Genomic DNA, 25441 nt, shown 5'->3' on the forward strand with positions numbered 1-25441 from the left:
CAAAATCCCACTTTAACGTTGGTCTGGCGGAAGGAGTAAAACAGGAGAGTCCAAGGCTTCAAATCAATCCCTAATGTCTTCTCCATATGAAGCCCAATGAGGTTGGTGAATTGCCATCTGAGACACCTGGGTGTAGCTCTGTTTCTATCCAGTTTCAAAACGAACATTTCTCTTTAATCATGCAGCATTTCCTTGTTATAAAGGAGCTTGTCTTTTTTAAGATGCCTATGGTTTGGGCAACATGAAACTCCTTGCAGGTCACTTTGAATAAAAGTCAATTTTCGGGGGCGTGGCCTAGACGCCGAGCGAAGCAGACGCATGCTTCTGTAGCTCCACACTGAATCCGTGCTTATCTTTATCCTGCCATCATCCTGGACTCCCAAAGGCTCCGGAACCGAAGTGGATCTCTGGGGTCCATCATGCCGGCTAACAAGAGTGTGGTGGCTGCGGCTGCAAAGTTACAGAACTTCATGCTCTCTCAGGGCCAAGATGGCGCCGGACCTGTTGCTGAGCCACTTGCTGGCGCTGGACCTGTGCTCCACCCTTCTGCCTCCACTCCGCCACCTAAAGAAGCAGGGGAATTGACGCTGGGTGAGGTCTCCACACAACTGTTATCGGCCATCACAGCCTGTAAGATCTCGCTCACCAGCATGCTTGAGGAGGTGAAGATTGAAATCGCTCTTCTGAGACACGACATGCAGAATCTCCGCGACCAGATGAGACACGTGGAGGACCGTGTCTCCACCGTTGAGGACTCTGTGACACCCTTGCCCGCAGCTATTGCGAACCTTGAGAGATCTGCGACCCAGTGGAGAGAGAAAGCTGACGATCTGGAGAACCGTCTGAGGAGGAACAACCTCCGCATCGTTGGTCTCTCGGAGCGCTCGGAGGTCAAGATCCTGGGCCGTTTGTGGAATGCTGGCTGCGGGAGTTAATGCCGGACACCCCCTTCTCTGCGGTCCTCGCGGTGGAGCGAGCTCATCGGGTGCCGACTCGTCCTCTCCCCCCTGGGGCCCCACCGCGGCCGCTCCTGGCCAGGATGCTTAATTGTAACAACCGAGACCTTGCTCTGAGACTCCTCCGTCGTTTGCCTGCTATTACCTATAAAGGAGCTGCAGTCTCTATTTTTCCCGACTTCTCCCCGGATCTGCAGAGGAAAAGAGCCACCTTCCAGGCTGTTAAGCGAAAGCTGAAGGAGCTGGAGATCCCGTACTCCATGACTTACCCTGCTCGCCTTAGATTGTTGGACGGACACCGGGCCTTGTTCTTCCTTACACCTCAGGAGGCTGATGAATGGGCTTCTCAGAGGCGCAGTGCCCGGCGCTGATGTTCCTGGCTGGATCTCCCTTGCCGCAGGACTGCTGGTCCCCTGCCTGACCCGTTGATCCACGTATGTGACCTGCTTGCCTGAGGCGGTGCTGCGATTGTGAGTACGGTGTTCCGGTTGGGCCCCGGTTGCTGCCCGTCCTCATGTGCTCTCCCTGCCTCAGGGCCCCTGTTCCCAGTGCTGAACGCTCACCCCTGCCTGCTTCACCTCCCGTTGCGGACATTTGCCCGGACTCTTTACCCTTTCCCTGGCCCCTCCATTCCATCTCAACTCCCGGTCTGCTGTTATTTCCTCCTCACTATATATTGCCGAGATAGGTTCATCTGCCTGAACACTGGGGTGGGGGGCGGTTGTGGCTGCTTGGGACTGTATACATTTTGCTGTCTCTGGGGTTGTGGCCTTCTGTTTTACTACTGGGCCTCCAACTGTTCTGTGGGGTGGATGGGTGGGTGTGGTGGGGTTTATGTCTCTGATGGGTATTGTTTTATATGCTCTACTGGGATTGTTCTTGCAAGTTCCCCTTTTGTAACTTTGGCCAGTGGACATTCTAGATGCATTTCGTCCTATACTTGTTTATTTTCCTTTGTCATCCTCTCTGTGTCAGGCCCGCGCCCATCCTTTGATTTCTTTCCTCTTCTCCTTCTCCCCCCCTCCCTCCCCTCTGTACTATTTTCTCGGGCTGCAAGTTATTAGGGTGCCTGCTGGTGGTACTAATGGGGGTCCTTTATACCCTTGCTACTTGTGACATGGATTCCCCCCGTATGCACATACTATCTCCATTGGCTCACTGCTGATGGTTTTTGCCACTTTGACTATGTTTCCTGTTCTCACTTTGTTAAATTGTTCCTTTCTTGTTGTTTGTCTTGTCTTTTTGTGGGTCCACTAACCCACGATCTGCTCTTTTTCTTTTCTTTTCCCCTGATTTCTCTTTCCTTCCTTGTACTTTTTCCGGTGACTCCTCTCCTCCTTTTTATTTTTTACTTCTTGCTGATTTTCTCCCTACTCCTTTCAGTTCCAGCTCCTTTACGTACTCATGGCTACAGTGAGGTATGTGAGAGGATCGTGGAATGTGAGAGGTCTTGGCTGCCCTCGTAAGCGTTCCTTGGTCTACGCTACTATCCGTAAGTACCAACCATCTGTTGTCTGTCTGCAGGAGACAGATTGGAAGGCCATCAGGGCCCGGCGACTTGCCTCTCGCTAGGGCGCCCATGGCTTCTTCTAGTTCCTCCACTGTAAAACCGGATTCCAGAAGGTCAGCACTCTCAGGGGTGAGATTGGGAAAGGTAATCGTATTCAAATAGTCAGAAAGTTGTGGAAGGGAGTAAGTGGCCTGTGAGGTGTACAAATCAGAATAGGAGACAAATCTGTCAGAGATCTGGGAAGTGGTAGTGAGTACAGAACCCGTCTCCGAACGGATCTGTAAATCCGTCGGAGATCTGGAGTTTTGATGTATGAAATGGGCTAGACTGATTACCCAACTCAAAGGCCACTTGCTGATTAAAGAACAATTTATGGGCTGCTTTTTCCTGTAAACAGTGGAGGTACCGCCTGCCAGCGTGAAAGCCACGCATCCCTGTTCAGGTCAGAAGGGTCACTTATATAGTTAGTCTCCAGCTCAGCACAACGCACACTCAAATCGTTCTCCTCTCTCACCGCCTCTCTCTTTATATAGGAAATTGCAGATTGCAGGCAACCCAGCAGAAACGCCTTAGTCATCTCCCATTGTAACAGACGGTCAGATGTGTCCCTATGGTCATTCAAAAACATTGTCAGTTGTATGGGAAGGCCATCGTGTGGGCCTAGCAGGGACAGCCAATAAGGGTTCAGGCTCCAGCTACGGATGTTCGAGAGCTGAGGGACAAGCGTGGTCAATAGGAGCGGGGAGTGATCAGACACTCCTCTAGTCGCATAGGCAATGTCTTGCACCATAGGAAGCAAGGCATCGTTAGCAAATATCATATCAATACATGATAAGGAATGGTAACCAGCCGTGTGGCATGAATATGTGTGGGCACCAGGGTATAAGTGCCTTTAAACGTCTCTCTAGCCCAGCTCTTGAATCAAGCATGTAAAGGGGTAGGTGAGGAAGTAGTAGGGGAGTCCATTCCCCGTCTGTCAAGAGCAAGGTCCAAAACATTATTAAAGTCACCAATGCAAATGACCCTAGCCCCAGGTACAGAGGCAGCAAAAACAGCCGCTTGATGTAAAACTGCTAGAGAACCCGGTGGAGGTGCATAAATACCCAGAAGGACATATGGAGAATTATCTATGAGAGAAGAAATAAACACAAATCGGCCCTCCGGGTCCACCTGTGTATGCTGTACCTCCCATCTCAGAGATTTGTGAACCATAAAGGAGACACCTCTGGAATGTGAAGTATGGCATGCATGTATAGTCCACTGCACCCATGGCCTGGAAAGCCAACGAGCGTATTCAAATAGGCTCCGGTGCTGTTGTCCATGTATAATGCTGCTTTTGCAGCGAATAAACTGCCTCATTCCTTCTATGATGCCTCCATTGTAGTTATACTGAAACCGGATAAAGACCCCCTTGAGTGTACTTCATACCGTCCCATTTCCTTACTAAACTTAGATTACAAGCTTCTTACTAAAATGTTGTCTGTACGGCTTAACCGTGTTATTTTGGACATTGCTCATGTGGATCAATCCGGATTCATGCCCGGTCGTTCTACCGCACGAGTCCGCAGGGTCCAGGTGCTCACTCAGATTGGAGTTACTGGGAATATGGACTGGGCACTAGCCTTTTTGGATACGGCCAAGGCTTTTGACTCCGTTGAATGGCCGTACCTTATGGAGGTTCTTCGGAGGTTTGGACCCAACTTTATTAAATGGATTTCGCTCCTTGATAGGTCGCCCAAGGCTCGTATGTCTTTAAATGGAGTGTTGTCCTCTTATTTTCCTCTTGGCCGGGGCACGCGGCAGGGCTGCCCTATTTCTCCGTTATTTGCCATTGCGCCGCTGGCTCTGCAGATCCGACAACATCCGGACTATGCTGGTATTACCGTAGGCTCCAGGGAGGATAGGGTGGGCCTGTACGCTGACTACATGATTCTTTTTATGTCTGCTCCTGAGACAACTCTGGGTTTGAGTGTGGCCCTTATAGATCGATTTGGTATGTACTCTGATCTCAAGATTAACTGGGGGTAAATCAGTTTATATGCCATTTTGTGATGTGTTGGGAGTTTCTACTGTTCTTGGCCTTAAGGTTGTTTCCTCATTCAAATATCTGGGGATCATAGTGAATAGACGCTTTGGGGATGACTTCCACTCGAATATCTCTCCTCTGCTCCCCTATATTAGGGATAAGTTCAGAGTGTGGGAATCTTTGCCACTTTCCGTGGCAGGACGTATCAACCTTATTAAAATGGTGGTCCTCCCCAAATGCCTTTATCTGTTGGAGCATGCCTCCTCGCCTATCCCCCTGTCTTACTTTAAGCAACTACACTCCCTGTTCTCTCCCTTTATTTGGGGGTCCAACCGCTCCAAACTCAGACTATCCACTCTACAGAGATCTAGGGGACAGGGTGGTATGTCGTTGCCGGATTTGCAGTTATATTATTTGGCGGGACAGCTTAGATACTTACGTGGCTGGGTGTCTACTTCCTCCCTGTCTAATAGTGAGAACCACTTAGCCCACTACCTACGACTTACACATCTGTGTCCAGTTTTGGAGGGCGGACCGGGCCTGGGTGGTCGGTGGCTCCCATTACATAGGCTGGCTCACCGGGTCTGGTCTGTTACCAAACGATTACTTGACTATACCGATGTGATGTTGGACCGTCAATTGTGGAATGATCCCCTGTTGCCGCACTTTTCGGCCCATCTGGACCCTCACTTTTGGACGGCTCACGGGGTTTCTGGCATTGGTGACAGTACTGCATTTAGGGACTTCCAGTACTTCTTGGATGTGAAATCTGTACCCTGACACTCCTATCGTTATCTCCAGCTCAGAGACGCCTTCTCCGCCCAATTCCCGAGACCCTGTGCACCGTTCTCTCGCTTCCCAATTATAGGAGTGTGTACCACACAGGGCCCTTATCTCAGCGCTCTACACTGCACTACTGAATGCTAGGATGAACAGGGAGCCTCTGCCTGTTGAGGTGAGGTGGAAAACATATCACTGACCTGACTGACAAGGAGTGGGATGATGCCCTCTCTTCCCACTTATGTTTCTCCTTCTATAAATAACCGCCTCATCCATTTATACATGTTTCACCAATCATATCTCACTCCCGTTCGTTTGGCTAGGATGGGTAGACGTCCTGATTCATCTTGTCATAGGTGTGGTGACCTTGATTCTGACTTTATGCACATGATATGGTCCTGTAGATACATTAGCTCCTTTTGGACTGAGGTAGTTCAATTCCTTAACTTATTGCTGTCGCGCCAGATTCCCCTGGCCCCCAAATACTGCCTTCTTGGACTTTTTGATGAGGAGCAGTGGTCCCCTGCCGAACTGATCTTCCTTAGGGAGGTCCTGTTCCTTGCCCGTAAGGCCATAGCCTTGCGGTGGATGGATCCTAGAGTGCCTACTCTGGCGAACTGGAAGGCTCTTGTGAACACTACTGTGAACTACGAATATATAGTGTATAAAAACCGGAAAAACCCTGCCAAATTCCACAGAATTTGGTCTACCTGGTGCGCCTCGCCGCATGCACAATACACCATATCACGATTTTTGGCTACTAGAGATCAACTTACCTCGCATTCTTAGACATTACTCCTAACCCTTCCTCTTTTTCTTCTCTACCTTGGCTTATCTCTCCCCTCCTTTTCCTCTCTCTTTCTCCCTTTTTCTTGTTACCCTTCTTTTCTACCTCTCCTCTCCCCCCCCCTCCCTTTTCAGTTTCTTATTTTTTCTGCATTTTCATTTCTGTGGATTTGTGGTCGTTGCATGTCTGTCATGTATGTCTGTCTCGTTCTCCCCTGTATTGTTATCTTTCCCGTTGTACGGTTCCCACCTTCGATGGTTGGTTCTGTCTGTACTGTTCTTAAGTTAAGGTTGTTGTATTGCTGATGTATATGCATGACATGCCGCTGATTTGTTTGATGAATCCTCTGCAGAGGATGCCTTCACTATCACACAAGCTCCATATCTCATGCTCTATTTTATTGTCTATTCATCTTGTATACATTTACATTGCAATAAAGTCAGTTTAAAAAAAAAAAAGTTTCAGAAGAAACAGACATAGGGGGAGATTTATCAAAACCTGGAAAAAGTTGACCATATTACCACGATCACTTCTTTAATTTTTAAAAAGACCTCTGGAAAATAAAAAGAAGCAATCTGATTGGTTGCTATGGGCAACTGGTCAACTGTTTAAAAAAAAAATTTTTTTAAATAAAACAAATGCCGTCTTCCCCCATGTGCGTTGGGGACGCTGCCACTTTAGAAGCAGACACGGTTCCCTGCCCCGGCTGCTCCACTCCCAGCAGGAGGGGAATCTGGAGCCTAACCTGGAGTTAAAGAGGAGGGTGGAGAAGGACAGAGGGGTCTGGGGAGATTTTGGGGTCAAAAGGAGGACTATTGCTGGTTTACATTAGTTTCCCATGCTGGTAATGGGATTCTGCTGCACCGTGCACACTACGGAATTTTAGCGGCAGATATTCTGCCACTGTAATTTCACGGCCAAAAGCATGGTCTTGGCCATTCATTATGCAGACTACGCTCTGCTGACATTGCCATCCCCATAGACAGCAATGTCTGTGCGATCCTATTGCTGACTGATTTAGTTGTCGCTGGCTGAACTCAGAATGTCCAGACAGGAAAGTTCCATTTGGAAGTGAGAACCCGGCCTTAGGGGTCTGGAGGAGGACAGTACAGGGGAAGTATTCTGCCAAACTGAAGAAACAGTGTGTGTCAGTGTTATATGAAGGGGTGCACAGTGTGTGGCAAGGTTAAAATGATTATAATTTTCATATACAGAAAGAGAATCTGTTGACATGAGGAACTGATGATATCCAGGGGTCAAACTCGGCAGAGGAAGATGTAGCTGGAAGACGTCCTGGTGGTCGGGACCAGATGAAAAAGAACGACAACTGAAAAGACTTCACCTGTGAGTCAATGATATTGTGTATTCTGACTGGGTGTGCCCATCAGTGCTCTGGTCACCTCAGCAGTGATGATGGGTGAAACTGTACCCCAACCTGTGGCACTCTAGCTGTTACAAAACGACAACTCCCATCATTCCTGAAGCTCTCCAGACATAATGGGAGTTGCAGTTTTACAACAGCTGGAGAGTCACTTGAATCAAAGTCATTTTAGACTATGCAGCCCATTTTATTTTTGTTGGGGTCCAACTGCTGGGACCCTGAAAAAAGCAAAACAAAGGGCTGCATAGTCTAATATGCCCATGTGTATTTTTGGTCCTAGTCCAGGCAGCTGTAGTTGTGCAACATTTGGAGGCACACTGGTTTGGAAACACGGAGTAGGACAGGCAAACCAAGCAATTGCTTGGGCTCCTGAGCAGAGCCGATGCTTGCCCGTCCTGTAGCGACAGGGCAATTCCACCCAACACTATTAAGGACATCCCTATGTCCCGAAAGATGTTTTCGGGACACAGGGATGACCCCGTTAACTCTCTGCCGCCCAACATTGTTAAAAAACGCAGGGGCCGCCGGGAGATAGTGCACGCCGGGACGTCACTGATGTCCCGTGTGTGCGCCCATAGCAACGGAGGTGCAGAAGACCGGAGCATCGAGAAGGAAGATGCGCGCTGACCAGCTTGGTAAGTGAAAGGTTGTATCAGGGCATGCTGTGAGTTGTAGTTAGTGAAAGTTTGTGTAAATACCCCCTTATTCCCTTTTTATACTGATGCTTAATGCAATAAAGTCAGAGTGTGTTCGCCACACTTATTTGTCTGTTATCTTTTCCTATGAGGGATACTCTCCTGGTGCCAGATAAGGTGACACAAACCAAGGTAGAACTAGACACTATATACCAGGGGTATATAGTGAGGAGTTGCAGATCCCTTCAGTAAGTGACTGGCGGGACGTCATCTTCAGTGCTCCGACCACCGCTTCTTCGGTCTGGGAACTAATGCTATGGCCGGACTGTAGAAGCAATGGTCGGAGCACTGAAGTGAGGCAGTAAACAGGCATACAGCCTCCAGCCATACACTGTATATGGCTGGAGATAGTATGTCTGTGGGGAACTCTGCTGCACCTAATGGGGGGGGGGGGGAACTCTGCTGCACCTAATGTGGAGGGGAACTCTGCTGCACCTAATGGGGGGGGGGGGGGAACTTTGCTGCACCTAATGTGGGAGGGGGGGAACTCTGCTGCACCTAATGTGGGGGCTACGTATCGACGTTCGCTCATGTCGCGCTCCCAGAATTCAAGAGCATGAAGATCAAGGGGGGGGGGTCTCCATGTCCATTTTGCTTGGGGCCCCCAAATTCCTTCAAACGGCCCTGGACATATACCAGAGTGCACTGCCAAGCATAGTCACTACAGTCAGGTAATTTCCAGCCTGCTGCCGTATAGGACGTACTGCATTAACGCAGTATGAAGCCAATCTATGCTTGATGTGAACGAGGCCTTAGTTATCCTCTGGAAAGTGTCTGGTACCGTAATGTTGAAAACAATCCCCTTTGCCAAAATAAAACAAAACGTCATATAGCTTGGGGCTAGAGAACCCCACCACCTCAGGATGAAGACCCTTCTGAATAACCGGGCGTCATTTGTGAAGCCCTCGGTGGCGGTTTTCCTGCGTTTTGTCCCTGTGGTTGGCAGTGCCGTAAGTGAAGCTGCCGGTGTGAGGTGCGGGGCGTGTACCTCCTCTTCCCCAGCTCTAACTTCGGAAATCTTCGGAGAGCTGAGGGGAGGGGCGGAAGCAAGTCTGCACGGGGCGCAGGTTTTCACCTCACACCGGCTCGTAATGTGACAGTGTGTATGTCCGGGCATGAGGAGGAAGAGGAGGTGGTTGCTGTCGATGATGGTGGGAAAGGAGGAGGTGCTCAGCTGAAGCTGCTGTAACTGCTCATGACGCAGGAAAAACGCACCGCCAGCCCAAAAAGAGAGACACAGCGAGCCTGAAAAAGGCAGGAATAAATTAGATATATAAGCGGAAGGTGCACGGACGGCACTCGGATCCTCCGCCGCTGACAGGCCGTACACACTGACCGGGAAGAGAGGGGGAAACGGCGCGGGAGGCAACGTGAACAAGTTCTAATGGCCGTGAAGTTGTGGGGGAGGATATAAAGGAAGGAGCCGGCCGCCCGCACTGCTACATTACTGTGTGTGAACAGCGCGCTGACACATGTGCGGCTTCTCCCGGCTGTCTGCGCCTCTGTTATGATAGGCATACCGGCTCTGAAGCGCCTCCAGCCGGGGAGGAGGACTCACTAGCTGGCGGTGAGTACATGGCCGGTGTGTGTCGCATGAACGCGTTGGCTCGTTGTCCGGTACCGGTTGTGTGTAGTGATGACGGAGCTGAGGGCCCCAGTACGTGTGGACTGACATGACATGTAACGTTATATGTGCGGGACCGGAGCCTCCACCCAGCCCGCTGCTCCTCCGCCTCCCTTCTTTTTTTTTATAACATGATGAAGTGTAAAGGAAAATGGCTGACGTCTCGGCTCTCCCCCATCCTGTCTGGGGCTGACTGAGGATGAGCTAGCACTCCTCCTCCTCTCCTCCTCCAGGAGCCATTGCTGCCCCGGCCTTCCTTCTCTCCTCAGTCCCCGGACATTTTATTTATGGGCGCTTAACCCGTGTGTGGCCGGTGCATTGCCGTGGAATGAGATTTGCCATAGAATGAGATGGTCCGCCTCCATCACATCCTATTGGCTCTCTCTTGTCACGTGACATATTTAAACGTCACAAATCTCATTCCACAGCAGTGTCAATTTGGCTATCACAGGGAGAGGATCTCCTCACCCTGTGATAGCTGAAGCTGTACGGAGCTCTCATGGCCTCTGTGGCCCGACAGAAGTTCACACATGTACGCAGCTCATACGGCTGCCTCATAGACATTTACTGTTGATCCACAGCGCTATCGGGATCCCTATGCCCGATGGCGCTGTCATCAGGATCCCCACGCCCGCAGCTCTACACCCCGTCCCCCGCAGCTGTACTTCCCGTCCCCCGCATCTCTACTCCCCGTCCCCCGTAGCTCTACTCCCCGTCCCCCGCATCTCTACTCCCCGTCCCCCGCATCTCTACTCCCCGTCCCCCGGAGCTCTACTCCCCGTCCCCTGTGAACGCTCAGGGAGCGATCCACAGCGCTATGGGGATTCCTATTCCTGATGCCGCTGTCATCAGTGTGCGTCCCCGCGAGCGCCCCATGCCCGCAGCTGTACTCCCCGTCCCCCGTAGCTCTACTCCCCGTCCCCCGCATCTCTACTCCCCGTCCCCCGCATCTCTACTCCCCGTCCCCCGGAGCTCTACTCCCCGTCCCCTGTGAACGCTCAGGGAGCGATCCACAGCGCTATGGGGATTCCTATTCCTGATGCCGCTGTCATCAGTGTGCGTCCCCGCGAGCGCCCCATGCCCGCAGCTGTACTCCCCGTCCCTCCGTAGCTCTACTCCCCGTCCTGTTAACGCTCAGGGAACGGGGAACAGAAAGTAGAGCATCGGGCGCAGGTTAAGTTATTCGCGTAGTGCTGCGCATGCGCAGTACTACTTTACCTGCGCCCGATGCTCTACTTTCTGTTCCCCGTTCCCTGAGCGTTAACGGGACGGGGAGTACAGCTGCGGGGGGCGGAGGACGGGGAGTACAGCTGCGGGGGGCGGAGGACGGGGAGTACAGCTGCGGGCATGGGGCGCTCGCGGGGACGCACACTGATGACAGCGGCATCAGGAATAGGAATCCCCATAGCGCTGTGGATCGCTCCCTGAGCGTTCACAGGGGACGGGGAGTAGAGCTCCGGGGGACGGGGAGTAGAGATGCGGGGGACGGGGAGTAGAGATGCGGGGGACGGGGAGTAGAGCTGCGGGGGACGGGGAGTAGAGCTACGGGGGACGGGGAGTAGAGATGCGGGGGACGGGAAGTACAGCTGCGGGGGACGGGGTGTAGAGCTGCGGGCGTGGGGATCCTGATGACAGCGCCATCGGGCATAGGGATCCCGATAGCGCTGTGGATCAACAGTAAATGTCTATGAGGCAGCCGTATGAGCTGCGTACATGTGTGAACTTCTGTCGGGCCACAGAGGCCATGAGAGCTCCGTGCAGCTTCAGCTATCACAGGGTGAGGAGATCCTCTCTCTGTGATAGCCAAATTGACAATGCTGTGCGCATCGATGCGTGACGTTTAAATATGTCACGTGACAAGAGAGAGCCAATAGGATGTGATGGAGGCGGACCATCTCATTCTATGGCAAATCTCATTCCACGGCAATGCACCGGCGCTCTCCTCCTCCTCCGCCGGCATTTCCTCTCCCCGCTCCCTCCCTCTGCCCTCTCGTTCTCTCCTCCCCCTTCCCTCTTCTCTTCTGCTTTCTGCCAAACGCCATTACTGAGGTGGAGTGATTTGGAGGGGGTGGGTGGGGGAAAAACAAGGAGAGCCATGTAGGCCCTGCCCGCGATTACAGGCCTCAGACCCGCTTATTCAAATGACAGCCCGCTCCCCCCGGCTGAAGCCCCCTACCCGCCGCTAACTGCCCCCGCCTCGGCCCTCACCCCAGGCTGCTCGGCCTGTACAGAGAGACGGAAACCGGTGGACGTGTAAGTAGAGACGGGGCCGGGCCTGCTGCAAGGAAGCCGGGGACACCTGTCACTGCTGGTGTCACCCTGTCCAGCTAATACATGCCACCTGTATACAGTGTGTGTACTCTGCAGTATATACTGCACATAAGTGTAGTGTCTTATACTCTGCTGTATACTGGATATACTGCACATATGTGTTATATACTCTGCTGTATACTGGATGTACTGCACACATGTGTTATATACTCTGCTGTATACTGGATATACTGCACATATGTGTTATATACTCTCCTGTATACTGGATATACTGCACATATGTGTTTTATACTCTGCTGTATACTGGCTATACCACACATGTGTTATATACTCTGCTGTATACTGGATATACCGCACATATGTGTTATATACTCTGCTGTATACTGGCTATACCGCACATATGCGTTATATACTCTGCTGTATACTGGCTACACCGCACATATGCGTTCTATACTCTGCTGTATACTGGCTACACCGCACATATGCGTTATATACTCTGCTGTGTACTGGAGATACCGCACATATGCGTTATATACTCTGCTGTATACTGGCTATACCGCACATATGTGTTATATACTCTGCTGTGTATTGGAGATACTGCACATATGTGTAATGTACCGGATATAGATGGATATACTCTGCTGTATACTGATTGTACGATTACTGTACATAGATATAGTGTTATACTGGATATAGATAGGGAAACAGCTGTATACTTGAAATACTCTGCTATATGCTGGATATGGGAATACTGCACGAGTGTTGTTACATACTGTATACACTTTGGTATACTCTCTATATTCTGTTTGTATACAGGATATAGGTATACTGCACATGTATAGTGTTATATACTGGCTAAAGGTGTGTATACTCTGCTGTATAATTGGAATACTTATGCTATGTACTGAATATAGGTGTAGTGAAATATAATGGATATAGATGGGTATACTTTGCTGTATACTGGATACATATGGCTTTACTCTGCTACATACTGGATATAGATGGATATATTCTGCTATATGCTAAGTATAGATCAGTATACTAAGTTATATACTGGATATAGATGGGTATACTCTGCTATACACTTGCTATGGATGGGTATACTACGCTATATACTAAACATACATAAGTGTACTTATTATACTATAGGTGGGTATACTCTGCTATATACTAGCAATAGGGGAGTATATTCTGATAGATACTGGAAATATGTAGGTGTACTTGACTATACTGGATATATTTTGCTGTATAGTTGGGCATGCTCTGCTATATACTGCACATAGATGGGTATACTCTGCTGTATATTGGGCATAGATATGGATATACTCAGCATTGTCAGACACATGCGTAAAAAGTCCCAGTATATGGATGGGGACTATGAGGGATGAGATGTCTGGCAGCCATCTATGGTCAGACGTGAGTATGGCATTAAGTTTATGCCACAAGTGTCAGAACTAAATATAAAATGTCTGGTACTGCTCTAAGGCGAGGACTTAAAGGGGTACTCCGGTGGAAAACATATATTTATTTATTTTAAATCAACTGGTGGCAAAAAGTTAAATGGAGTAAATTATAGGGCTGCAACGATTAATCGATAAAATCAATTTAAATTCGATAACTGAATTCGTTGTTGACGAATCCCGTTATCGAATAATTGCCCGATTCGTTGTCCGCGGCGGCAGTGAATGAATGAAGCTGACATGTCCCGCATGTAGGCTTCATTCATTCATTCATTCACAGCCGCCGCACGACATGTCCCTGCTTCTGCTCTACTCCTAGTGCAGTTAGCGCAATGCCAGGATATGTCTATTCTTTGCTGCTCATCTCTGTAAACGAAGGAGATGAGCAGCAGAGAATAGACATAGAGCAGCAGCAGGGACATGTCGGGTGGTGGCAGTGAATGGAAGTATCAGGCCAATACTAGCAATTTGCATCGTATCGGGGACTCGTTCAGTGTCCCTGATACCAAAACCGATACCTGCTTCTCCCGTCCGCATCCCGTCCCATGGAAGAGCATGTGACACACACGTCACTCCACCTCCTCCCCCGTGTCCAGCGTAACGCTACGGAGGAAGCAGATTGACGTGTATGTCACATGCTCCTCCATAGGACAACATGATGCGGACGGGAGAACGGGGCAGAGGACAGCCGCAGGTGAGTGCTGTCTGCAAGGGTGGGGGCTGCCGTCTACTGGAGAGGCTGCTACACATGAAGGGGGGGGGGGGTATCTGCAGAGAATTGCACCTTAGTGTCATCTACAGACAATAGGATGCAATGCTCTACACATACCCCCATGTGTATAGAACTTTGTGTTCTACATGCACACCGCTATACACATGGTAGTATGTGCAGAGCATTGCATCCTAGTGTCTGTACTACAGACACAAGGGTGCAACGCTCTGCATATACCCCTATGTGTATATCGGTAAGCAGTGCACACCGCTTTACCCGTTGGGGTTTGTGCAGAGCATTCCACCCTTGTGTCTGTACTGGAAGGATTAAGATTTTTTTTTAATAGAAGTAATTTACAAATCTGTTAAGCTTTTTGGCACCCGTTGATTTAAAAAAAAATGTTTTCCACTGGAGTACTCCTTTTAATAGTAGGCCAGGGTACCCAGTACTAGTCCCTAGCCATATGCACTTAATGATTTGGTACCTAACCGTCCAATGAATGTCTTAAGTAGCCTGCTTAACTAGGCGTATACACTTTTATTATTTCCTTGTTGCTCTTTACATTCACTTTCTATTTTCTAAGCTCTATTTAGAGGTTTCACAGACCAATCCAAGGTCCCCGACAGCAGTATACAATAAGACTAACATGGGAGGAGAAATATTGACATAATTTATTTCCGCTGCCCAATTTCTTTTTCGGTGAGATAAGCCACCACCAGAGCTTTCTGGCAGTGACTTTATCTACCCTCTCCCTATACGGAACACAAACTCTCAGCCATGCCGAATGTTCATGTCTATGAGGTGAACAGGAGAGATGACAGTCGGCAGTAAATGTTTGACAGCTATTGAAGATGTGTGGCCATCACAGTGGGGGCCATAGCAGTTTTTAATAGGAAAGTGCTATGCTGTTTTCCCTGTCAATTATGATGGAATCTGTAGCAGGACCATTGACAACGATGTTCGTGTAGACAAAGGTCCAAATGGAAAAGCCAAGACAGATGAGCATTTGGATTTGCTCTGCACTATTGAAACTTCTGCTGTTATTTTCAACTAAAGTGCACCACTCTGCTTTCACTGCCAAACACATGCTGGGACTTTTGACAGTGGTTTGAGGTAACTGCCTTAGGCCCCTTTCACACTACATAAATACTCTGTTTTCGAAGTTCCGTCAGAAAATCGGCAGTTACAAAATCCTATACGGTCGTTAGAAAATCCTATTATAGTCTGTGGGATTTTTCTAATAGCCGTTTTAACCCATTATTAATAACGGCCGTTATTTTGTGACCGAAGATAGTAACGGGAGAAATAGTTAATGAATCGCCGGTGAATTCACACCATTGATTTGCTCCGATTGCGGGCCATACGGGTCTCCGGTGACCCAGAAGATAAGGGGGATCGGGGTTGTCTAAGACGTGATCCCCCTGAAGGGATAGGAGTGAGATGGCAGGGGTGCCACCCCTCCTATCCCTGCTATTGGTCGTCCAGAAGCGACGACCAATAGCAGATCGGGGGTGTGTTAACTTTCGGTTTCCTCGTTCTGCCCAGCTACAATAGGCCGGGCGGAACGGGGAAACCGACGAGGACCGAAGTCCACTTACCCATCAGCGGCAGCAGAGGACAGTGATGCTGCTCCCTGGATCCTACGGAAGCCGGTGAGTTGCCTAGCAACATCTGGAGAGCAACAGTATGGAGATCACTGTGCATTGGTCTCTAAACTTTAACCCTCTATATCTTGCAAAACTACAACTCATAGCATGCCCACACAGCAGTTTGTTGTCTGGGCATGCTGGGATTTGTAGTTTTTCGACATCTGGAGGGCCACAGTTTGGAGATAACTGTGCCCTGTCTCGGCATGCTGGGAGTTGTAGTTGCATACCTCCAGCTGTTGCATAACTACATCTCCCAGCATGCCCTTCGGCGATCAGTACATGCTTGGAGTTGTAGTTTTGCAACAGCTGGAGGCACACTGGTTGGAAAATACTGAGTTAGGTAACAGAGGCTAACTGAAGGTTTTCCAACAAGTGTGTCTCCAGCTCTTGCAAAAGTACAACTCCCAGCATGTACGGTCTGTCAGTACATGTAGTTGTAGTTTTGAAACAGCTGGAGGTTTGCCCCCCCCCCCCCCATGTGAATGTACAGGGTACATTTACACGGGCAGGTTTACATGGAGTTTCCTTCTTCAAGTATGAGCTGCGGCAAATTTTTTGCCCCAGCGCAAACTCCTAGCGGGAAACTCTCTGTAAACCCCCGCCAGTGCTAATGTACCCTAAAAACACTACACTACACTAAAACATATAAAGGGTAAACACTACATATACACCCCCTTACTCTCTCTCCTCCCCCCCCCCCCCCCCCCCCCCCCCAATAAAAATGAAAAACGCATTGTATGGCAGTGCTTTCAAAATGGAGCCTCCAGCTGTTGCAAAATAACAACTCCCAGCATTTCCGGACAGCCACTGACTGTCCAGGCATGCTGGGAGTTTAGCAACAGCTGGGGGCGCCCTGTTTGGGAATCACTGGCATAGAAATACCCCACCCCTATGCAATCCCTAATCTACTCCTCAAATTCGGAGCCCTGTTGTATTTCAAGGAAACAGTTTAGGGCCACATTTTGGGTATTTCTGTACTCAAGAGAAATTGCACTACAAACTTTGGGGGGCTTTTTCTCTTTTTTTTTCCCATTATGAAAAGGAAATGTTTGGGGCTACACCAGCCTGTTAGTGTAAAATTTTGTATTTTTTTTTTTACACTAACATGCTGTTGTTGCCCCATACTTTTTATATTAAGAGATAAAAGGAAAAAAAGACCCCCAAAATTTGTAACACAATTTCTCCTGAGTACGGAAATACCCCATATGTGAGCGTAAAATGCTCTGCGGACGCACAACAAGGCTCAGGAGTGAGAGCGCACTATGTAAATTTGAAGCCTAAATTGGTGATTTGCACAGGAGAGACTGATTTTACAGCGGTTCTGACATAAACGCAAAAAAATTTGACCCCATTTTGGAAACTACACCCCTCACGGAACATAAGGGGTATAGTGAGCCTTAACACCCCACAGGTGTTTGACGAATTTTCATTAAAGTTGGATGGGAAAATGAAGAAGAAAATTTTTCACTAAAATGCTGGTGTTGCCCTAAATTTTTCATTTTCACATGGGAAAATAGGTAAAAGGCCCCCCAAAACTTGTAATCCCATTCTGAGTAAGAAAATACCCCATATGTGGATGTAAATTGATCTGCGGGTTGACTACAATGCTCAGAAGAGAAGGAGCGCCATTGGGACTTTGGAGAGAAAATTTGTCGAATTGAAGGCCACGTGTGTTTACAAAGCCCCCGAGGTGCCAGAACAATGGACCCCCCCCCCCACATGTGACCCCATTTTGGAAACTACACCCCTCATGTAATGTAACAAGGGGTGCAGTGCGCATTTACGCCCCACAGGTGTCTGAAAGATTTTTGGAACAATGGTCCGTGAAAATGAAATTTTTTTTTTTCATTTGCACAGCCCATTGTTCCAAAGATCTGTCAAATGCCAGTGGGGTGTAGATACTCACTGCACCCCTTATTAAATTCTGTGAGGGGTGTAGTTTCCAAAATGGTGTCACATGTGGGGGATCCACTGTTCTGGCACCACCGGGGGCTTTGTAAACGCACATGGCCCCTGACTTCCATTCCAAACAAATTCTCTTTCCAAAAGCTCAATGGTGCTCCTCATCTTCTGAGCATTGTAGTGCACCAGCAGAGAACTTGACATCCACACATGGGGTATTTCCATACTCAGAAGAAATGGGGCTATACATTTTGGGGGTCATTTTCTCCTACTAACCCTTGAAAAAATGTAACATTTGGGGGAAAAAACAGCATTATTGTGAAATGTTTTTTTTTTTTTCATTTACACATCCAACTTTAACAAGTCGTCAAACACCTGTGAGGTGTTAAGGCTCACTGTAGCCTTTGTTACGTTCCTTGAGGGGTGTAGTTTCCAAAATAGTATGTCGTCTGTTTTTTTTTTTTGTTGTTGTTATTTTTGCTGTTCTGGCACCATAGGGGCTTCCTAAATGCGATATGCCCCCCAAAAACCATTTCAGCAAAATTTGCTTTCTAAAAGCCAAATGTGACTCCTTCTCTTCTGAGCATTGTAGTTCGCCCGCAGAGCACTTGATGTCCACACATGGGGTATTTCCAAATTTAGAAGAGATGGGGTTACAAATTTTGGGGGGCATTTTCTCCCATTACCCTTTGTAAAAATGGTAAATTTGGGGAAAAAACTGCACTTTAGTGAACATTTTTATTTTTTTCCATGCTACACATCCGACTGACAAAATGTCATCAACCACCTGTGTGGTGTTAAGTCTCACTGGACCCTTTGTTACGAGCCTTGAGGGGTGTAATTTCTAAAATGGTATGCCATGTGGAGGGTTTTCTGCTGTTCTGGCACCATAGGAATTTTCTCCTTCACTTTGCTTCTGTTCCTGTGAAACACCTAAAGGGTTAACACACTTACTGAATGTCATTTTGAATACTTTGAGGGGTGCAGTTTTTATAATGGGGTCATTTGTGGGGTATTTCTAATAAGAAGGCCCTTCAAATCCACTTCAAAACTGAACTGGTCCATGAAAAATTCAGATTTTGAAAATTTTGTGAAAAATTGGAAAATTGCTGCTGAACTTTGAAGCCCTCTGATGTCTTCCAAAAGTAAAAACATGGCAACTTTATGATGCAAACATAAAGTAGACATATTGTATATGTGAATCAAAATATAATTTATTTGGAATGTCTATTTCCCTTACAAGCAGAGAGCTTCAAAGTTAGAAAAATGCTAAATTTTAAATTTTTTTCATCAAATTTTGGAATCTTTCACCAAGAAATGATGCAAGTATCAACAGAATTTTACCACTAACATAAAGTAGAAAAAACTATCTCTGAATCAGAATGAAAAGTAAAAGCATCCCAGAGTTACTAATGCTTAAAGTGACAGTGGTCAGATGTGCAAATAACGCTCTGGTCCTTAAGGTGAAAATAGGCTTGGTCCCTAAGGGGTTAAAGCGTTTCAGTCAGATCCAACAAGAAAACATTTTTTTTAAATATATCACTCAGTACCTAATCCTGACCATGTAAATCTAATTTTTATGTCTAGCACCTTTATTTTTTATTACACTTATAATTTAGCTCACTAGTCTGAATTCCTCTCAAAGGGAGGGGGCGTGGCCTCACTCTGCAGGTCTCTGCCCCCACCCTCAGTATGCTGTCTGCTCACATCTTCCCTAGCATTAGCAAAACTACAACTCACAGCTTGTTCTTACTGACAGTAGCGAGACACTCACAGCTGTCAATCAAGGAAGTGTGTTCATGACATAGGTGGTGATGCATGGACACAGCAGGACTAGTATATGTCCAAGCAGGCAGGGGGGGGGGGGGGGGGGGGGGGCAGTTGTTTGACTGGTTTTTTTCAGTATGTAATACTGAAAATTTTCTAATTAAAGCAATTGCAAAACCTATTGGTTTTGCATGCTTTAAAACATATCAAAAGTTTTTGTACCTGACAGTGCCCATTTAAGCTTCTTTGAACTTGCCACCATTCCAATCCCCCTGCCAGAAATGTGGCAGATATGTCACTTCCATTGTACATGTGATGTTGCAGCCGGTCTCTGATGTGCTGTTTGAGCAGCAAGAGACTTCTAAGGCCTTTTGATTGGTTGCAAACATGCCATGCGCAATGTAAGGCAGTGTTTCCCAACCAGGGTGCCTCCAGCTGTTGCAAAACTACAGCACCCAGCATGCCCAGACAGCCTTTGACAGTTCCTTAAATAGAAAGAGGTGTCAGCAGAGAGCACTGTGGTCAGACAGAAAGGAAATTCAAGAAGTAAAGAACTTCCTGCGCATCATACAGCAGCTAAGTACTGGAAGGATTAAAGGGGTTATCCAGCATAAGGTGCTTTTAGTATGTAACTGGCAGACAGTAATGGACATGCTTAGGAAGGATCTGTGCTTGTCTTGGGGCTAAATAGCTATGTTGTGAGATTACCATAACACTGTGGCTAGCTGTTTGAACTAGTATTTCCTGTTTGACTTTTCTTTCTTTGACTACAAATGCCCATGGGGGTCATCGGGTACACGTGTCCCCACCCCCCCCCCCCCCCCCGTCGGCGATACACTTGCGATTTGCGCCGATTCCGTGTCATACGGGTCTATGGCGACCCGGAATATAAGGGGGATCGCGGTTGTCTAATACACCCACGATCCCCCTGAAGACATAGGAGTGAGGTGGAAGGGGTGCCACCCCTCATATCCCTGCTATTGATCGTCAGAGGCGACGACCAATAGCAGATCGGGGGCGGGGGGGGGGTTTAACTTTCTTTTTCCCAGTCCTGCCCACCCACAATAGGCGCGGCAGAACAGGGATCCCAAGGGGACCGGGTGCCGACGTCCACTTACCGATCTGGAGGCTGCGGCGACGGTGATCGGCGAGGGGCGGCGTGACGTGCGTCAGAAGAGGACGGCTCCCTGGATCCTACGGAAGCCGGTAAGTTGATCTGGAGGGCTACAGTCTGAAACTGTGGTCTCTAAACTCTAGCCCTTCAGATGTTGCAAAACTACAACTCCCTGCATGCCCAGACAGCTGTTTGGGCATGCTGAAATATGTAGTTTGGCAACAGCTGGAGAACATCAGTTTGAGACCACTATACATTGGTCTCTAAACTATATCCCTCCAGATCTTGCAAAACTACAACTCCTAGCATGCCCACATAGCTGTTTGCTGCCTGGGCATGCTGGGATTTGTAGTTTTGCAACATCTGGAGGTCCACAGTTTGGAGATCACTGTGCACTGGTCTAAAAACTGTAGCCCTCCAGATGTTGCAAAACTGCAAATCCCAGCATGCCCAGACAGCAAACAGCTGTCTCGGCATGCTGGGAGTTGTAGTTGGGTACCTCCAGCTGTTGCATAACTACATCTCCTAGCAAGCCCTTCGTGATTAGTACATGCTGGGAGTTGTAGTTTTGCAACAGCTGGAGGCATACTGGTTGGAAAATACTGAGTTAGGTAACAGAACCTAACTGAAGGTTTTCCATCCAGTGTGCCTCCAGCTGTTGCAAAAGTACAACTCCCAGCATGCACGTTCTGTCAGTAATGCTGGGAGTTGTACTTTTGAAACAGATTGAGGTTTGCCCCCCCCCCCCCCATGTGAATGTACAGGGTACACTCACATGGACAGGTTTACAGTAAATTTCCTGCTTCAAGTTTGGGCTGCGGTAAATTTAGCGGGAAACTCACCGTAACCCGACAGTGCGAAAGTACCCTAAAAACACTACACTACTCTAACACATAATTAAGGGTAAAACACAACATATACACCCCCTTACACTGCCTCCCCCCCCCCCAATAAAAATTTAAAACGTCTTGTACGGCAGTGTTTCTAAAACGGAGCCTCCAGCTGTTTCAAAACAACAACTCCCAGCATTTCTGGACAGCCACTGACTGTCCAGGCATGCTGGGAGTTTAACAGCTGGAGGCACCCTGTTTGGGAATCACCGGTGTAGAATACCCCTATGTCCACCCCTATGCAATCCCTAATCTTTAGTCCTCAAATGCGCATGGCGCGCTCTCACTTCGGAGCCCTGTCTTATTTCAAGGAAACAGTTTAGGGACACATGGGGTATTTCTGTACTCGGGAGAAATTGCACTAAAAATGTTGGGGGGCTTTTTCTCCTTTTACCCCTTATGAAAAGGAAAAGTTGGGGGCTATACCAGCCTGTTAGTGTAAAAAAAAAATTACACTGACATGCTGGTGTTGCCCCATACTCTTTATTTTCACAAGCGGTAAAAGGAAAAAAAAGACCCCCAAAATTTGTAACACAATTTCTCCTGAGTACGGAAATACCCATATGTAAGCGTAAAATGCTCTGCGGACGCACAACAAGGCTCAGGAATGAGAGTGCACCATGTACATTTGAGGCTTAAATTGGTGATTTGCACAGGGGTGGCTGATTTTACAGCAGTTCTAACATAAACACAAAAAAAATTAAATGCCCCATTTTGGAAACTACACCCCTCACGTTACAAAGGGTATAGTGAGCCTTAACACCCCACAGGTGTTTTGACAAATTTTCATTAAGTTGGATGGGAAAATGAAGAAAACATTTTTTTTTTTCACAAAAATGCTAATGTTACCCTAAATTTTTCATTTTCACAAGGGAAGATAGGAAAAAATCCCCCCAAAATTTGTAACCCCTTGTTACATTCCTTGAGGGGTGTAGTTTCCAAAAGAGCATGTGGATATTTTTTGCTGTCCTGGCACCACAGGCGCTTACTAAATGCGACATGCCCCCCAAAAAACCATTTCAGCAAAAGTTGCTTTCAAAAAGCCAAATGGGACTCCTCTTCTGAGCATTGTAGTTCGCCAGCAGAGCATTTTATGTCCTCACATGGGGTATTTCCATACTCAGAAGAGATGGGGTTACAAATTTGGGGGGGGCATTTTCTCCCATTACTATTTGTAAATGGTAAATTTGGGGGAAAACTGCACTTTAGTGTGAAATGTTTTTTTCCATTTACACATGCAATTTTAACGAAAAGTTGTCAAACACCTGTGGCGTGTTAAGGCTAACTGGACCCCTTGTTATGTGCCTTGAGGGGTGTAGTTTCCAAAATGGTATGCCATGTGGGGTTTTCGGCTGTTCTGGTACCATAGGGGCTTTCTAAATGTGACATGCCCCCCAAAAACCATTTCAGAAAAATTCACTCTCCAAAATCCCATTGTCGCTCCTTCCCTTCTGAGCCCTCTACTGTGCCCGCCGAACACTTGACATACACATATGAGGTATTTCCTTACTTGAGAGAAATTGGGTTACAAATTTTGGGGGCTTTTTCTCCTATTACCACTTGTAAAAATTCAAAAACTGGGTCTAAAAGAACATGCGAGTGTAAAAAAATGAAGATTTTGAATTTTCTCCTTCACTTTGCTGCTATTCCTGGAAAACGCCTAAGTGTTAACACACTTGCTGAATGTCATTTTGAATACTTTGAGGGGTACAGTTTTTATAATTGGGTCATTTGTGGGGTATTTCTAATATGAAGGCCCTTCAAATCCACATCAAAACTGAACTGGTCCCTGAAAAATTCCGATTTGAAAATTTTGTGAAAAATTGGAAAATTGCTGCTGAACTTTAAAGCCCTCTGATGTTTTCCAAAAGTAAAAACATGTAAACTTTATGATGCAAACATAAAGTAGACATATTGTGTATGTGAGTCACTGTATAATGTATTTGGAATATCCATTTTCCTTATAAGCAGAGAGCTTCAAAGTAAAAAAAAAAAAAAAAAATTCAACATTTTCAATTTTTTTCATCAAATTTTGGAATTTTTCACCAAGAAATGATACAAGTAATTTTTCAGTTATTTTTGAATGCAGTAAAATTTTTGAATGCAGTCAAAAATGCAGTAATTTTTCCGCCACGATGTCCTGTCACTGTATAACGCCCGTAATGAATTACGGGCATATACGGGTGCAAACGGGCAGTTACAAAACCCCATAGGCTGCAATGCAATTTAGTCACGGCCGTCAGGGGTTTTGTAACGGCCAGGTTTCGCCGATATAGTGACGGAAGTTCCTAAACGGAACTATTTCATAGTGTGAATGAGGCCTTACTCTGGTGTTTACTGACTTTCAGATACTGGTTTATTTTAGAAAGTGGGTGGCATTGTTGAAATGTGAACAGGGGTGTGGAAATAAAAATAAAAAAACTACTTGTCCAAGGGACTAAAGCGGAACACAATCTACTTGTCCCTCAAGAAAATCCACTTGTCCTGGTAGATAAAATAATTTCCACCAAAATAGTCTGATTTCCCCCCCCCCCCCACTAGACCACCAGGGATGGATATAAGATCCTTTAGACACTGCTGTCAACTTGGACAGCGGTGATCTAATGGTTTAATTGCGGCCACAGAGATCACAGCATGCCGGGCTATTAACGGCGGGAGAGCTGTAGCTCCTCTTACACCTGAGCCAAGCCCAGAAAAGTCTACATGTAACTTTTTGATCACCATAAAAAAATTTCTAATATGAAGTGACCAAAAATGGGCAATTCTGGACTTTTTTTACATTTACACCGTTCACCGTACGGTTTAATTAACATTTTATTTTAATAGTCTGGACATTTCCACATGCAGCGATACCACTTATGTTTATTTTTGTACATTATTTTTATTTAAAGAAAATTGGAAACTTTTATTAGGAAAGGGGCTTATTCACATGTATACGCACTTTTTAAAATATTTTAATCACACTTTTTCAGTCTTCATAGGGACTTATGTGTTACTGGGGGGTGTTCTGCTTGTCCAGTTTATGTGCTGCATTTTGTGCCAGAAAATGCTGGAAGTTGCATTTAGTTAGTAGATAACTACAACTCCCAGCATGCCCTGATACAGCCTATTGTTTTGTGGGTGTTGCAGCATGTTGCACTGTATAGTGCAGTGTAGTATAAAAGGGACACTGCGGAGTTGGGAAGGGTGCAGAGACGCGCGACTAAACTAATATGGGGCATGGAACATCTTAGCTATGAGGAGCGATTAAAGGAGTAATAATTGTTTAGTCTTCAGAAGAGACGTTTAAGGGGGGATATGATAAACGTATATAAGTATATTAATGGCCCATACAAAAAATATGGAGAAAAACTGTTCCTGGTTAAACCCCCCAAAGGACGAGGGGGCACTCCCTCCGTCTGGAGAAGAAAGTTTAGTCTCAAGGGGCGACACGCCTTCTTTACCGTGAGGACTGTGAATTTATGGAACGGTCTACCTCAGGAACAATTAACAGCTTTAAAACAGGATTAGATACATTCCTGGAACAAAATAACATTAATGCTTATGAAGAAATATAAAATCCCATCCCTTCCCCAATATCACAACACACCCCTACCCCTTAATTCCCTGGTTGAACTTGATGGACATATGTCTTTTTTCGACCGTACTAACTATGTAACTATGTATAGTACAGTTAAGGTTATTGTGTAACATGCTGGGAGTTGTAGTTTTGGTTTGTGTCAGCTGCAGAGCCATAGTCTGTGTCAAGGAATACTGGGAATTGCAGTTAGTAACTACAACACCCAGCATGCCCTGATGCAGCCTATGGCTCTGCAGCTGACCCAAACCAAAACTACAACTACCAGCATGTTACACTTTATAGTTCTACAGATTAGGTTATTGTCTAACATGCTGGAAGTTTGTAGTTTTGGTTCGGG

The 25441-nt window shown here is 47.0% G+C and overlaps 1 protein-coding gene across 6 annotated transcripts in view; it reads left to right on the top strand.

The window, feature by feature from the left end:
* The first annotated feature begins 9125 nt into the window (after positions 1-9125).
* Positions 9126-25441, top strand: part of USP9X (ubiquitin specific peptidase 9 X-linked) — a 197839-nt gene continuing 181523 nt past the window's right edge. For 4 of the 6 annotated variants that reach the window (XM_056558938.1, XM_056558943.1, XM_056558942.1 and 1 more), the window contains exon 1: positions 9126-9702. The gene's annotated coding sequence lies outside the window, so the exon portion shown is untranslated. Of the gene's footprint in view, positions 9703-9773; positions 9793-11732; positions 12013-25441 lie in introns of those variants that run through there. The other 2 variants (XM_056558941.1, XM_056558939.1) reach the window with 2 other exon arrangements.

This window comes from Hyla sarda, chromosome 2, assembly GCF_029499605.1.
Source record: "Hyla sarda isolate aHylSar1 chromosome 2, aHylSar1.hap1, whole genome shotgun sequence".
In the NCBI taxonomy this organism is placed as follows: domain Eukaryota; kingdom Metazoa; phylum Chordata; class Amphibia; order Anura; family Hylidae; genus Hyla; species Hyla sarda.